Below are 12,355 nucleotides of genomic sequence, written 5' to 3' on the forward strand. Positions count from 1 at the left end.
TATTTGCAGCACAAATAAGGTTTTTTTAGGATTTTTAAAAATCCCTAAAACTGTCAGAAAAAGGTTAAGGCCTAAGCTATTTCTATGTGAGTGGCTAATTTTATTTTTGTTTTTATAATTGTAATACACAAACTATGAAATTATACAAAATGTATAAAAAGATAAATAAATAAATACGCACACATTAAAAAAGCAGCCAAGTCGAATGAGTTTCCTTTTTTATATAGATTAAAATTGAAGACAGAAGCAAGTGGTAAATGTGGTCACTTTAATATTCAAATCCAGTAGATCCAGTTTATGTTCACGTGGCTGTTTTCGTTTATAGTCGCCAAGCTATTATGTATTTTGAAATAATCTTGTCCGTGATGTGTTCGTTCGTACGACGAAAGCCAGAATCCTGCAGCTCGAGAGATACATGTTATTCTGCCAGTCGCGCTTTCAAATAGTCTTGCACACTTAAACAGGTCACAAACACCTGCATTTAGCTCTTGTTGTGTTACAATGGGTTTATTGTGTGCATTTGTGGTAATATTTTATTTAAAAAAGCTCTTAAACAAGAATAAATTCGTTTGTTTTGAGCTGGACACTGTACGCGCTGATCGGAGGCGGTGATTTCAGATAGGCAGCTGCAAATATTTCATTTTCACACAAACAGTTCAAAAACATCTGAATTTAGCTCTTGGTGTGTTCTAATTGGTTGATTGTGTGATATCGCTGTAATAATTTATTTTTAAAAGCTTTAAAACAGGAATAAATTCGTTTTCTCTGAGCTCTTTACTCCAGACGCTCGTGATCACAGCGGTGATTCATCTCTCCTATTTCTCACGTATCTCTGGCCAGAAATAATTTATCCATGAGCCCTGAACCGGTAATAATCAGATATGTTGGTTTAGCTTGTCAGTGTGAATTAAATCTAAGTATTTGTTTGTATTTTTAACTGATTTAAAAGTGAAAGTAAAAGTCCGGGAATTGAACCTGTAGGGGCGCTATTTCTCTCAGACAATGGAAGTCTGAAGCACACACACTCAAACAGAGGGACAGAGTGAGATGAGATGTCTGACAGTTTTTAAATTTTCTGTTATCCATACAGTGTTGTAAAGTCGTGAAACTATGCATATTTCCTCAGAATGACTTTTTCATCTGTATGAAAAAATTCTTTGACGTGTTTGGAAGCTGCAATTTAAAAATACAATAATGATTCCCTTTGTAAGGTCATTTCAAAAAATCACCACGGCAAAACCATTCAAGCTATCCAAAATCCATTCACAATTTAAGTTCCTATCAGAAATACTGATGTGTGTTCAGAGTTTTCTGAAATTCTAAGTATGTTATTTGCCTCAAAATCACCTGAGAAGTATTCTAGTTTGACATGTTGCCACGGCAACAATTTTTTAGATATCAATATCCCCCTTGCAGATTTATATCGGCTGTGTTTTAACATTATTCTGATGAAGTTTGAAGCAAATCGAGTAATAATAAGATGCTGAATTCAAATCATTTTGAAAATGACACACTTCCTTCTGCCAGTTGGTGGCGCTATAACTTTGACTCCTAATAGTCACATATATGCGATCGACATCATACAACGAATAATCTGATGAAGTTTGATTAAAATCAGGAACTGTATGTGGACGGTATTAGACACTTCCTGTTTCTCATTTCTCGCCATAATTTCAACGCCTCGCCACGAGCAAACCGTTCGAGATATCAAAAATCCCCTGGCAATTTTTCATCCCCAGTGTCTTGAGATCATGTTGACCAAGTTTGGCGGCAATCGAGAAAAAAACCTATGACAAGTATTTCAAATTCCAGAGCATGCGCTTTTTACATAACTCTAAATAGCTGACTTCCTGATGGGCGGAGCCTATGACATGCAATACGAAAGTTGTTCGGCACGATGAGATCTATATGTGTACTGAGTTTCATATGAAAATGTGCAAGTATGTGTGAGCTATACATCAACATTTCTGACTGTGTTCCAGGGGGCGCCGTAGAGCCCCTGTGCCACGCCCGGGTCCCAGCCTCTGCAGGCTCCTAAAGGCCACAGATTCCAAAGTGTGCGCAAATTTTCAAGAGTTTTTGAGTATGTTAAGGACCCCAAAAGCCCCCACAACTTTGACGAAAAATTTGAATACTAAACCCTAAATAGCCAACTTCCTGTTGGGCGGAGCCTATGATATGCAATACAAAAGTTGTTTGGATTGATGAGATTTATATGTGTACCGAGTTTCATACGTCTACGAGCAAGAATGTATGATATATGGCCCTCCATATTCCAGGGGGCGCTGTAGAGCCCCTGTGCCACGCCCGTGTATCAGTCTCTGCCCGGCCCTAATGGCCGCAGGTTCCAATCTGTGTGCCAATTTTCAAGACTTTTTAAGCACGTTAAGGGCCCCAAAAGCCCCCGAGACGTTGGAAAAAAATAATAATAATAATAATAATAATAATAATAATAATAAAAAATAATCCTAAGGAAAACAATAGGCCTCTCGCCCTTTGGGCTTGAGCCCTAATAATAATAATAACAAATAATCCTAAGGAAAACAATAGGGCTCTCGCCCTCCAGGCTTGAGCCCTAATAAAATGTAATTGATTTAATTAAATATAGATTAATTATTGTTAGAGCAAAATAATAAATAAATAAATAAATTAATACGTACACACATTAAAAAAGCAGCCAAGATGAATGAATTTCATTTTTTATATAGATTAAAATTGAAGACAGAAGCAGCTGGTATATGCGGTCACTTAATATTAAAATCCAGTAGATCCATTTCAGATATATTTCTCAACAGTTTATGTTCACGTGGCTGTTGTCGTTTATGGTCGCCAAGCTATTATGTATTTTGAAATAATCTTGTCCGTGATGTGTTCGTTCGTACGACGAAAGGCAGAATCCTGCAGCTCGAGAGATGTGTTATTCTGCCAGTCGCGCTTTCAAATAGTCTTGCACACTTAAACGGGTCACAAACACCTGCGTTTAGCTCTTGTAGTGTTACAATGGGTTTATTGTGTGCATTTGTGGTAATATTTTATTTAAAAAAGCTCTTAAACAAGAATAAATTCGTTTGTTTTGAGCTCGACACTGTACGCGCTGATCGGAGGCGGTGATTTCAGATAGGCAGCCGCAAATAATTCATTTTCACACAAACAGTTCAAAAACATCTGAATTTAGCTCTTGGTGTGTTCTAATTGGTTGATTGTGTGATATCGCTGTAATAATTTATTTTTAAAAGCTTTAAAACAGGAATAAATTAGTTTTTTCTGAGCTCTTTACTCCAGAAGCTCGTGATCACAGCAGTGATTCATCTCTCCTATTTCTCACGTATCTCTGGCCAGAAATAATTTATCCATGAGCCCTGAACTGGTAATAATCAGATATGTTGGTTTGGCTTGTCAGTGTGAATTAAATCTAGGTATTTATTTGTATTTTTAACCGATTTAAAAGTGAAAGTAAAAGTCCGGGAATTGCACCTGTAGGGGCGCTATTTCTCTCAGACAATGGAAGTCTGAAGCACATATACTCAAACAGAGGGGCAGAGTGAGATGAGATGTCTGACAGTTTTTTAATTTTCTGTTATCCATACAGTGTTGTAAAGTCGTGAAACTATCCATATTTACTCAGAATGACTTTTTTTCTGTAAGAAAAAAAGGTTTTGAAGTGTTTGGAATTTAAAAATGCAGGAAAATTAATAATTCAATTTTTACTGTCATTTAAAAAAATCACCACGACAAAACCGTTTAAGCTATCCAAAATCCATTGGCAATTTAAGTTGTTTAAAATGTTTTGGCATCATGTAGACAAAGTTTGGTGTGTATAGTGTTACTCTCCTCTGAGCAGTATGCATTAATTCACAGCTAAATGTAAAAAAAAATCCACATTCTAATCAAAATAGCTGACTTCCTGTTGATCGTAGCTGATGACTGTGAATTAGAAAGTTGTCCGTCTTGATAAGAAAAATTTTTGTACCGAGTTTGGTGTCTGTAGCTAAAACTAACCCCGCCACTTTTGACAAAAGGTGGCGCTATAGAGTGCCTCTTCCACGCCCTCTTATGAACTTTTGCCAGTGTCTAGTTATCATAATTACTGATATGTGTTCTGAGTTTGATGAAATTCTAAGCATGTTATATGCCTCAAAATCACCTGAGAAGTATTCCAGTTTAACATGTTGCCACGGCAACAATATTTTTAGATATCAATATCCCCCCAGCAGATTTATATCGGCTGTGTTTTAACATTATTCTGATGAAGTTTGAAGCAAATCGAGTAAAAATAAGATGCTGAATTCAAAGCATTTTGAAAATGACACACTTCCTGCTGCCAGTTGGTGGCGCTATAACTTTGACTCCTAATAGTCACATATATGCGATCGACATCATACAACGAATAATCTGATGCAGTTTGATTAAAATCAGGAAATGTATGTGGATGGTATTAGACACTTCCTGTTTCTCATTTCTCGCCATAATTTCAACACCTCGCCACGAGCAAACCGTTCGAGATATCAAAAATCCCCTGGCAATTTTTCATCCCCAATGCCTTGAGATCATGTTGACCGAATTTGGTGGCAATCGGCAAAAAAACCTATGACAAGTATTTCAAATTCCAGAGCATGCGCTTTTTACATAACTCTAAATAGCTGACTTCCTGTTGGGCGGAGCCGAATGACATGCAGTACGAAAGTTGTTCAGCACAATGAGATCTATATGTGTACTGAGTTTCATATTAATACGAGCAAGTATGTGTGAGCTATACATCAACATTTATGACTGTGTTCCAGGGGGCGCCATAGAGCCCCTGTGCCACGCCCGGGTCCCAGCCTCTGCAGGCTCCTTCAGGCCACAGATTCCAAAGTGTGCGCAAATTTTCAAGAGTTTTTGAGTATGTTAAGGACCCCAAAAGCCCCCACAACTTTGACGAAAAATATGAATACTAAACCCTAAATATCCAACTTCCTGTTGGGCGGAGCCTATGACATGCAGTACAAAAGTTGTTTGGTTTGATGAGATCTACATGTGTACCGAGTTTCGTGTGTCTACGTGCAAGTATGTATGATATATGGCCCTCAGTATTCCAGGGGGCGCTGTAGAGCCCCTGTGCCACGCCCGTGTATCAGTCTCTGCCCGGCCCTAATGGCCGCAGGTTCCAATGTGTGTGCCAATTTTCAAGACTTTTTAAGCATGTTAAGGGCCCCAAAAGCCCCCGAAACCTTGAAGAAAAATAATAATAAATATAGCTGCAAGCAGCGATGGCGGGCTCAAGCCGTCAGTGCAATGCCACCCCGGTGGCATCGGGAAAACTGTGCCCAGCGGGCATAAGCATTTACAGTAACCCTCTGGCAATCAAATTTTAAGGGATATGGCAGTTAAAGGGTTAATCCAACCCGTCTAGACTTTGAAATCACATACACAGAACAATATATATATATATAACTTTAGTAACACTTTATTTTAATATATATAAAAAATGTATAAGTTGTGCATCGTAGCTGACACCTAAATGAACACATTACAATTGGTTTATGACTGCAAGTCTTTTTCCTCAAATGCTATTGAGCTTCAAATTTGCTTTTGAGCCCATGTGAAAAAGTAGCATAATGTACATATGACTTACAGTTTGTTTTAATAAATATCAAACATTTAATTTAATGGTGCATTATAGCTGTCACCTAGATGAACAATTACAGTTGTTTTTATGACTGTAAGTCATTCTCTTCAAATGCTACTGACGTTAGAAAAGTGTATAACAATATCACATGTAACTTTAGAGACGGTCCCTAAATTTGAGACTCTCGAATGTCCAATGTCAAGCCAACTTTATGCCTGTTTTTGTTTTGTTTTTTACTTTATTTTTCTTTTCTCTGTGCCGGATTGCTGATGTCTTTTACCCGGGCATAGATGTCCATCCATCAATTACGAACATTCATCCGCAAATGTCCGAGCGGTCGCGAGCGCGGATGGGAGAATGGCGCATGTTTTATTTTTTTTGAGCTACTGGGATGGTGCCCCCTCTGGGAGTTGGTGCCCTACGAAGACTGTGTATTCTTCATATAGGGAGCGGCGGTACTATCTGGAAGATATATTCCTCAAACCGTTGTACAAGAGGAGGTGATGCTAGTACTTCAAGAATCTCTCAAAACTTATCTGTTCATAAAGCCTATATATAAAGTCTTAATATAGTATTCCACAATATGTTGTGCTATTCTAATATTATTGTGGTTTTTTATTGACATTGTTATTTGCTGTTATTTTTTGTTTTAATATTGTTACTGTTGTTACTTGTTGTACGGTGACCTTGAGTGGTTTGAAAGGCGCCTTAAATAAAATGCATTATTATTATTGTTATTATTATTATTATTATTATTATTATTAGCTGTACACTTGATAAAAAAAATTAAATATAAACTTATTCAATTGTGTATATATATATATATATATATATATATATATATATATATATATATATATATATATATATAGTGTACAGTTTTCTTTTATTGCATCTTGAAATAAATGTTTCTGAGTTCTGTGTTTGTTTATTATTTTTATTTTTATTTTTTTTTATTTTTTTAAGGAAGATTACAGCCTTTAATCTCCTCAAAATTAATGTGCATATAAACTATGAACAATTTAATTATAGCTGTATTTATAAAATGCTTACTAATGACTATTAATTTTGGGAGTAGGCTAGCAACAGTTGATGTTGAGGCCTAAGATATTTCTTAAGCTGTAATGATGAAAAAACAACAACAACACCAAATTGCTTTTTTTTCTGCTGGTGATTAAAGAGATTATTAAGTCCCCCCCCCCCCCCCCCCCCCTCTCTCTCTCTCTCTGACACCAAGCCCATCCCCTCTCCCACACATTCACACAAACTCAGCACACACACTTAACACACACACACTTAACACACAAACACACACACACACACACACACACATTACCCAGAGGGACAATGACATCAGATGTATGGTAGTTTTTTAATTTTATATCATCCATATAGTGTTGTATAGTCATGAAACTATGCATATTTCCTCAGCATGACTTGTCTTCTATGTGTACATTTTGTTGAAGTGTTTAGAAGCTGCACTTAAAAAAATAAAAGACATTTACTGGTTCTTTTTTTACTGTTATTTCAAAAAATCACCACGACAAAACCATTCAAGCCATTCAAAATTCATCCGCACCTGTACTGTTAGATACATTCTTTAAACAGTGGTAAAAGAGGATGTGGTGCTGATCCTTCAAGAGTCACTCCAAACTTATCTGTCCATAAAGCCTATAAATAATTATTCTTAATATACAGTTTTCACAATACTTCAGCATATTATTCTAATTAAGTGAGGGTCATTTTATCAGTAAAATACATATTATTTTTCTTTGAAAGATTTCTATAAATGATTTAAATCATACTTGTTTCTACAATAATTATTTAAAAGTAATCCTATAGCGCCATCTGGTGGCCATTATTGGTACTAAGAATTGCAAGCTTGATTTATATGTTATGATAGTTTTAATTTTATGCTGGCTCTTGAAAATGATAAAGCTATGAAACTTACTGTGCTTCCTTCAAATGATGACTCCTACGTATATAAAAAATTATGAAGAGTTGGAATTAAAATTTTTTTAAAGATATAGTAAAATAACTATTGTATTTTGTTTATGTTACTTTAATAAATCGCTATGGCCACACCATTTAAGGTATCCTAAACCCATTCGAAATTGAACATCTTCAGTATATGGCTTCATGTTAAAAAAGTTTGGTGTGAACTACTTGTGTCTTCTTGGAGGAGAATGAATTCATTTACAGGCTGAGTTTATCATAAATCCACAATAACATTTCTGAGTTCTGTATCAATCAGTGTTGTTGTTTGTTTATTTTTATTTTTTTATTTTTCATAGGAAGATAACTGACCCTTTACTCTCCTTTTTAATAAATGAGCTATTTATAGCTGTATTTATAAACTGCTTACTACTGACTATTAATATTGGGACAAGGCTTTATGAAGCATGAACTGACTATTTACTAATGAGTGCAGTTATTATAAAGTGTTATCAATGCATTTGCTAATGTTAACAAATTAGACATTATTTTACAGTGTTATCAAATCCCTTAAATGATTTGTAAGTGTTTTGTAATGATTTTATTGACCTAAAAGCATTTGTGAAAGTTCTGCTTGCATTACAGCTTAGTCTTGATCTGTGAGCTGAACAGATTTACTGTTACATCCATGAGATTATGTAAATTCAAATAAATATCATGTCACAGGATGTCAGAGGTCAGTATCAAATTAGTTTGAAATTATTATTTGCAGCACAAATAAGGTTTTTTAGGATTTTTAAAAATCCCTAAAACTGTCAGAAAAGGATAAGGCCTAAGATTTCTATGTGAGTGGCTAAATTTGTTTGTTTTTATAACTATAATGCATAAACTATGAAACTATAACAAAATGTATAAAAAAGTACAAGTTATTCTTTTCCAATGTTTTTTATTTATTTACAATTTTTTTTTTTTTTTTTGGGGATTTACATTTTTAAAAATTAGCCTATGGCAATCATTCTAAACAGCTTGAATAAAACCTGTCAATATTTATTATAGACCACTATAACTGTGTATAATCTAACAAACGAGTTTATTATGAAAATAAAGTGTGTACACCAGATGAATTGGACGATAAAGAAATTGCTAACAATAGTATAATTACTTATTATTTTTAGTATTAGGTTTTTAGGCGTTTAGATGCAGAAATGGACAAATCAAATGTAAAATCAAATGTAATTGATTTAATTAAATATAGATTAAGTCTTGTTAGAGCAAAATAATAAATAAATACGTACACACATTAAAAAAGCAGCCAAGATGAATGAGTTTTTTTATATAGATTAAAATTGAAGACAGAAGCAGCTGGTATATGCGGTCACTTAATATTAAAATCCAGTTGATCCACTTCAGATTTAATTCTCAACAGTTTATGTTCACGTGGCTGTTTTCGTTTATATTAGCCAAGCTATTATGTATTTTGAAATAATCTTGTCCATGATGTGTTCGTTCTTACGACGAAAGGCAGAATCCTGCAGCTCGAGAGATATGTTATTCTGCCAGTCGCGCTTTCAAATAGTCTTGCACACTTAAACGGGTCACAAACACCTGCATTTAGCTCGTGTTGTGTTATAATGGATGTATTGTGTGCATTTATGGCAATAATTTATTTTAAAAAGCTCTTAAACAAGAATAAATTCGTTAGTTTTGAACTTGTGACACTGTGCGCGCTGATCGGAGGCAGTGATTTCAGTAGGCAGCCGCAAATATTTCATTTTCACACAAACAGTTCAAAAACATCTTAATTTAGCTATTGGTGTGCTCTAATTGGTGAATTGTGTGATATCGCTGCAATACTTTATTTTTAATAGCTATAAAACAAGAATAAACTCGTTTTTTCTGAGCTCATCATTCCACACGCTCCTGCTCAGAGCGGTGATTCATCTCTCGTGTTTCTCACGTATCACTGACCACACATCCATTATTAATGAGCCCTGACCTGATAATAATCATATATGTTGGTTTAGCTTGTCACTGTGAATTAAATCCAAGTATTTATTTGTATTTTAACCGATTTAAAATCGAAACCAAAAGACAGTCTCCTCCCTTTTTTAGTCCGGTAACTGAACCTGTAGGGGCGCTATTTCTGTCAGACAATGGAAGTCTAAGCACACTCACTCAAACAGATGGACAGAGTGAGATGAGATGTCTGACAGTTTTTTAATTTTCTGTTATCCATACAGTGTTGTAAAGTCATGAAACTATGCATATTTACTCAGAATAACTTTTTTTTCTGTATGAAAAAAGGTTTTGAAGTGTTTGGAATTTAAAAATGCAGGAAAATTAATAATTCCATCTTTATTGTCATTTAAAAAAATCACCACGACAAAACCATCCAAGTTATCCAAAACCCATTCACAATTTAAGTTCCTCAATGTTTTTTCAACATGTAGACCAAGTTTGGTGTGTATAGTGTTACTCTCCTCTGAGCAGTATGCATTAATTCACGGCTAAATGTAAAAAATAATCCACATTCAAATCAAAATAGCCGACTTCCTGTTGGTCGTAGCTGATGACTGTGAATTAGAAAGTTGTCCGTCTTGATAAGAACAATTTTTGTACTGAGTTTGGTGTCTGTAGCTAAAACTAACCCCCCCACTTTTGACAAAAGGTGGCGCTATAGAGTGCCTATTCCACGCCCTCTTATGAACTTTTGCCAGTGTCTAGCTGTCACTAATACTGATATGTGTTCTGAGTTTGATGAAATTCTAAGCATGTTATATGCCTCAAAATCACCTGAGAAGTATTCCAGTTTGACATGTTGCCACGGCAACAATTTTTTAGATATCAATATCCCCCTTGCAGATTTATATCAGCTGTGTTTTAACATTATTCTGATGAAGTTTGAAGCAAATCGAGTAATAATAAGATGCTGAATTCAAATCATTTTGAAAATGACACACTTCCTTCTGCCAGTTGGTGGCGCTATAACTTTGACTCCTAATAGTCACATATATGCGATCGACATCATACAACGAATAATCTGATGAAGTTTGATTAAAATCAGAAAATGTATGTGGATGGTATTAGACACTTCCTGTTTCTAATTTCTCGCCATAATTTCAACGCCTCGCCACGAGCAAACCGTTCGAGATATCAAAAATCCCCTGGCAATTTTTCATCCCCAGTGTCTTGAGATCATGTTGACCGAGTTTGGCGGCAATCGAGAAAAAAACCTATGACAAGTATTTCAAATTCCAGAGCATGCGCTTTTTACATAACTCTAAATAGCTGACTTCCTGTTGGGTGGAGCCTATGACATGCAATACGAAAGTTGTTCGGCACGATGAGATCTATATGTGTACTGAGTTTCATATGAATATGTGCAAGTATGTGTGAGCTATACATCAACATTTCTGACTGTGTTCCAGGGGGCGCCGTAGAGCCCCTGTGCCACGCCCGGGTCCCAGCCTCTGCAGGCTCCTAAAGGCCACAGATTCCAAAGTGTGCGCAAATTTTCAAGAGTTTTTGAGTATGTTAAGGACCCCCAAAGCCCCCACAACTTTGACGAAAAATTTGAATACTAAACCCTAAATAGCCAACTTCCTGTTGGGCGGAGCCTATGATATGCAATACAAAAGTTGTTTGGATTGATGAGATTTATATGTGTACCGAGTTTCATACGTCTACGAGCAAGAATGTATGATATATGGCCCTCCATATTCCAGGGGGCGCTGTAGAGCCCCTGTGCCACGCCCGTGTATCAGTCTCTGCCCGGCCCTAATGGCCGCAGGTTCCAATCTGTGTGCCAATTTTCAAGACTTTTTAAGCACATTAAGGGCCCCAAAAGCCCCCGAGACGTTGGAAAAAAATAATAATAATAATAATAATAATAATAATAAAAAATAATCCTAAGGAAAACAATAGGCCTCTCGCCCTTTGGGCTTGAGCCCTAATTAAAGCTGCAAGCAGCGATGAACGGGCCCTCGCACCCGGGCTCACCGGCAGCGAGTGGCTTTAGTTAATAGGTGAACAGTGAGAAATATGCGTTTAAACTCATAAATATAAGTAGAATATATGAATGTTTATTCCATATATGTGCCAATCTTCCTGTTGCCAGCAGGTGGCGCTATCATTGTAATGGAATATTGGCCTTCAGATGTGTTCAGGGCAGGACTTTTATCGAACATGTGAGGTTTGGGGAGGATTGGACATTTTATGCCTGAGTTACAACAACTTCTCTTGCTGTGGCGAGACATCAAAATTTGTCATGGCTCCATGTACACGCCCTTTAACAAAAACTCAAGATCTCCACAAGTTAACATTGCACAGGCCTTTAGATTAGACTGAATAAAAAAAATACTTTAATCTCAAAAAAATTCTAGGAGTAGTTTGTTGCAGCGTAAAACATGTCACTTCATGTTGCCAGCAGGTGGCGCTATGACTATAACTGAAAATGGGCATGCAGATCTGTTAAGGGCAGAAGTCTTATCTAACATGTGAAGTTTGGGGCAGATTGGACATTGTATGTCTGAGTTACAGCAACGTCCTTTTTCATGGCGAAACATCGAAATTTGGCAGGCCGCCATGGACACGCCCTTTAACGAAACCTCAAGATCTTCGCAATTTAACATCACAAAGGCCTTTAGATTACATTGAAGAAGTTTGGTGTTGATCTGAATAAATCTCTAGGAGGAGTTCGTTAAAGTACAACCCCTGAAAATGGCAAAAACAACACCAATTTTGAAGGGAAAATTCTAAATAACCGACTTCCTGTTGGGATCCGGATTTCGTACCAAGAGACTTTTTTGTAGG

At 36.1% G+C, this 12,355-nt stretch overlaps 1 long non-coding RNA gene across 1 annotated transcript in view; it reads right to left on the reverse strand.

The window, feature by feature from the left end:
• The window catches only part of LOC127988539 (uncharacterized), a 32,577-nt gene that overhangs the window by 5,929 nt on the left and 14,293 nt on the right, over positions 1-12,355 (reverse strand). The window contains exon 2 of the long non-coding RNA XR_008161731.1: positions 9,540-9,669. This is a non-coding gene — a long non-coding RNA (uncharacterized LOC127988539). The remainder of the gene's footprint in view (positions 1-9,539; positions 9,670-12,355) is intronic.

Source organism: Carassius gibelio, chromosome B22 (assembly GCF_023724105.1).
Source record: "Carassius gibelio isolate Cgi1373 ecotype wild population from Czech Republic chromosome B22, carGib1.2-hapl.c, whole genome shotgun sequence".
In the NCBI taxonomy this organism is placed as follows: domain Eukaryota; kingdom Metazoa; phylum Chordata; class Actinopteri; order Cypriniformes; family Cyprinidae; genus Carassius; species Carassius gibelio.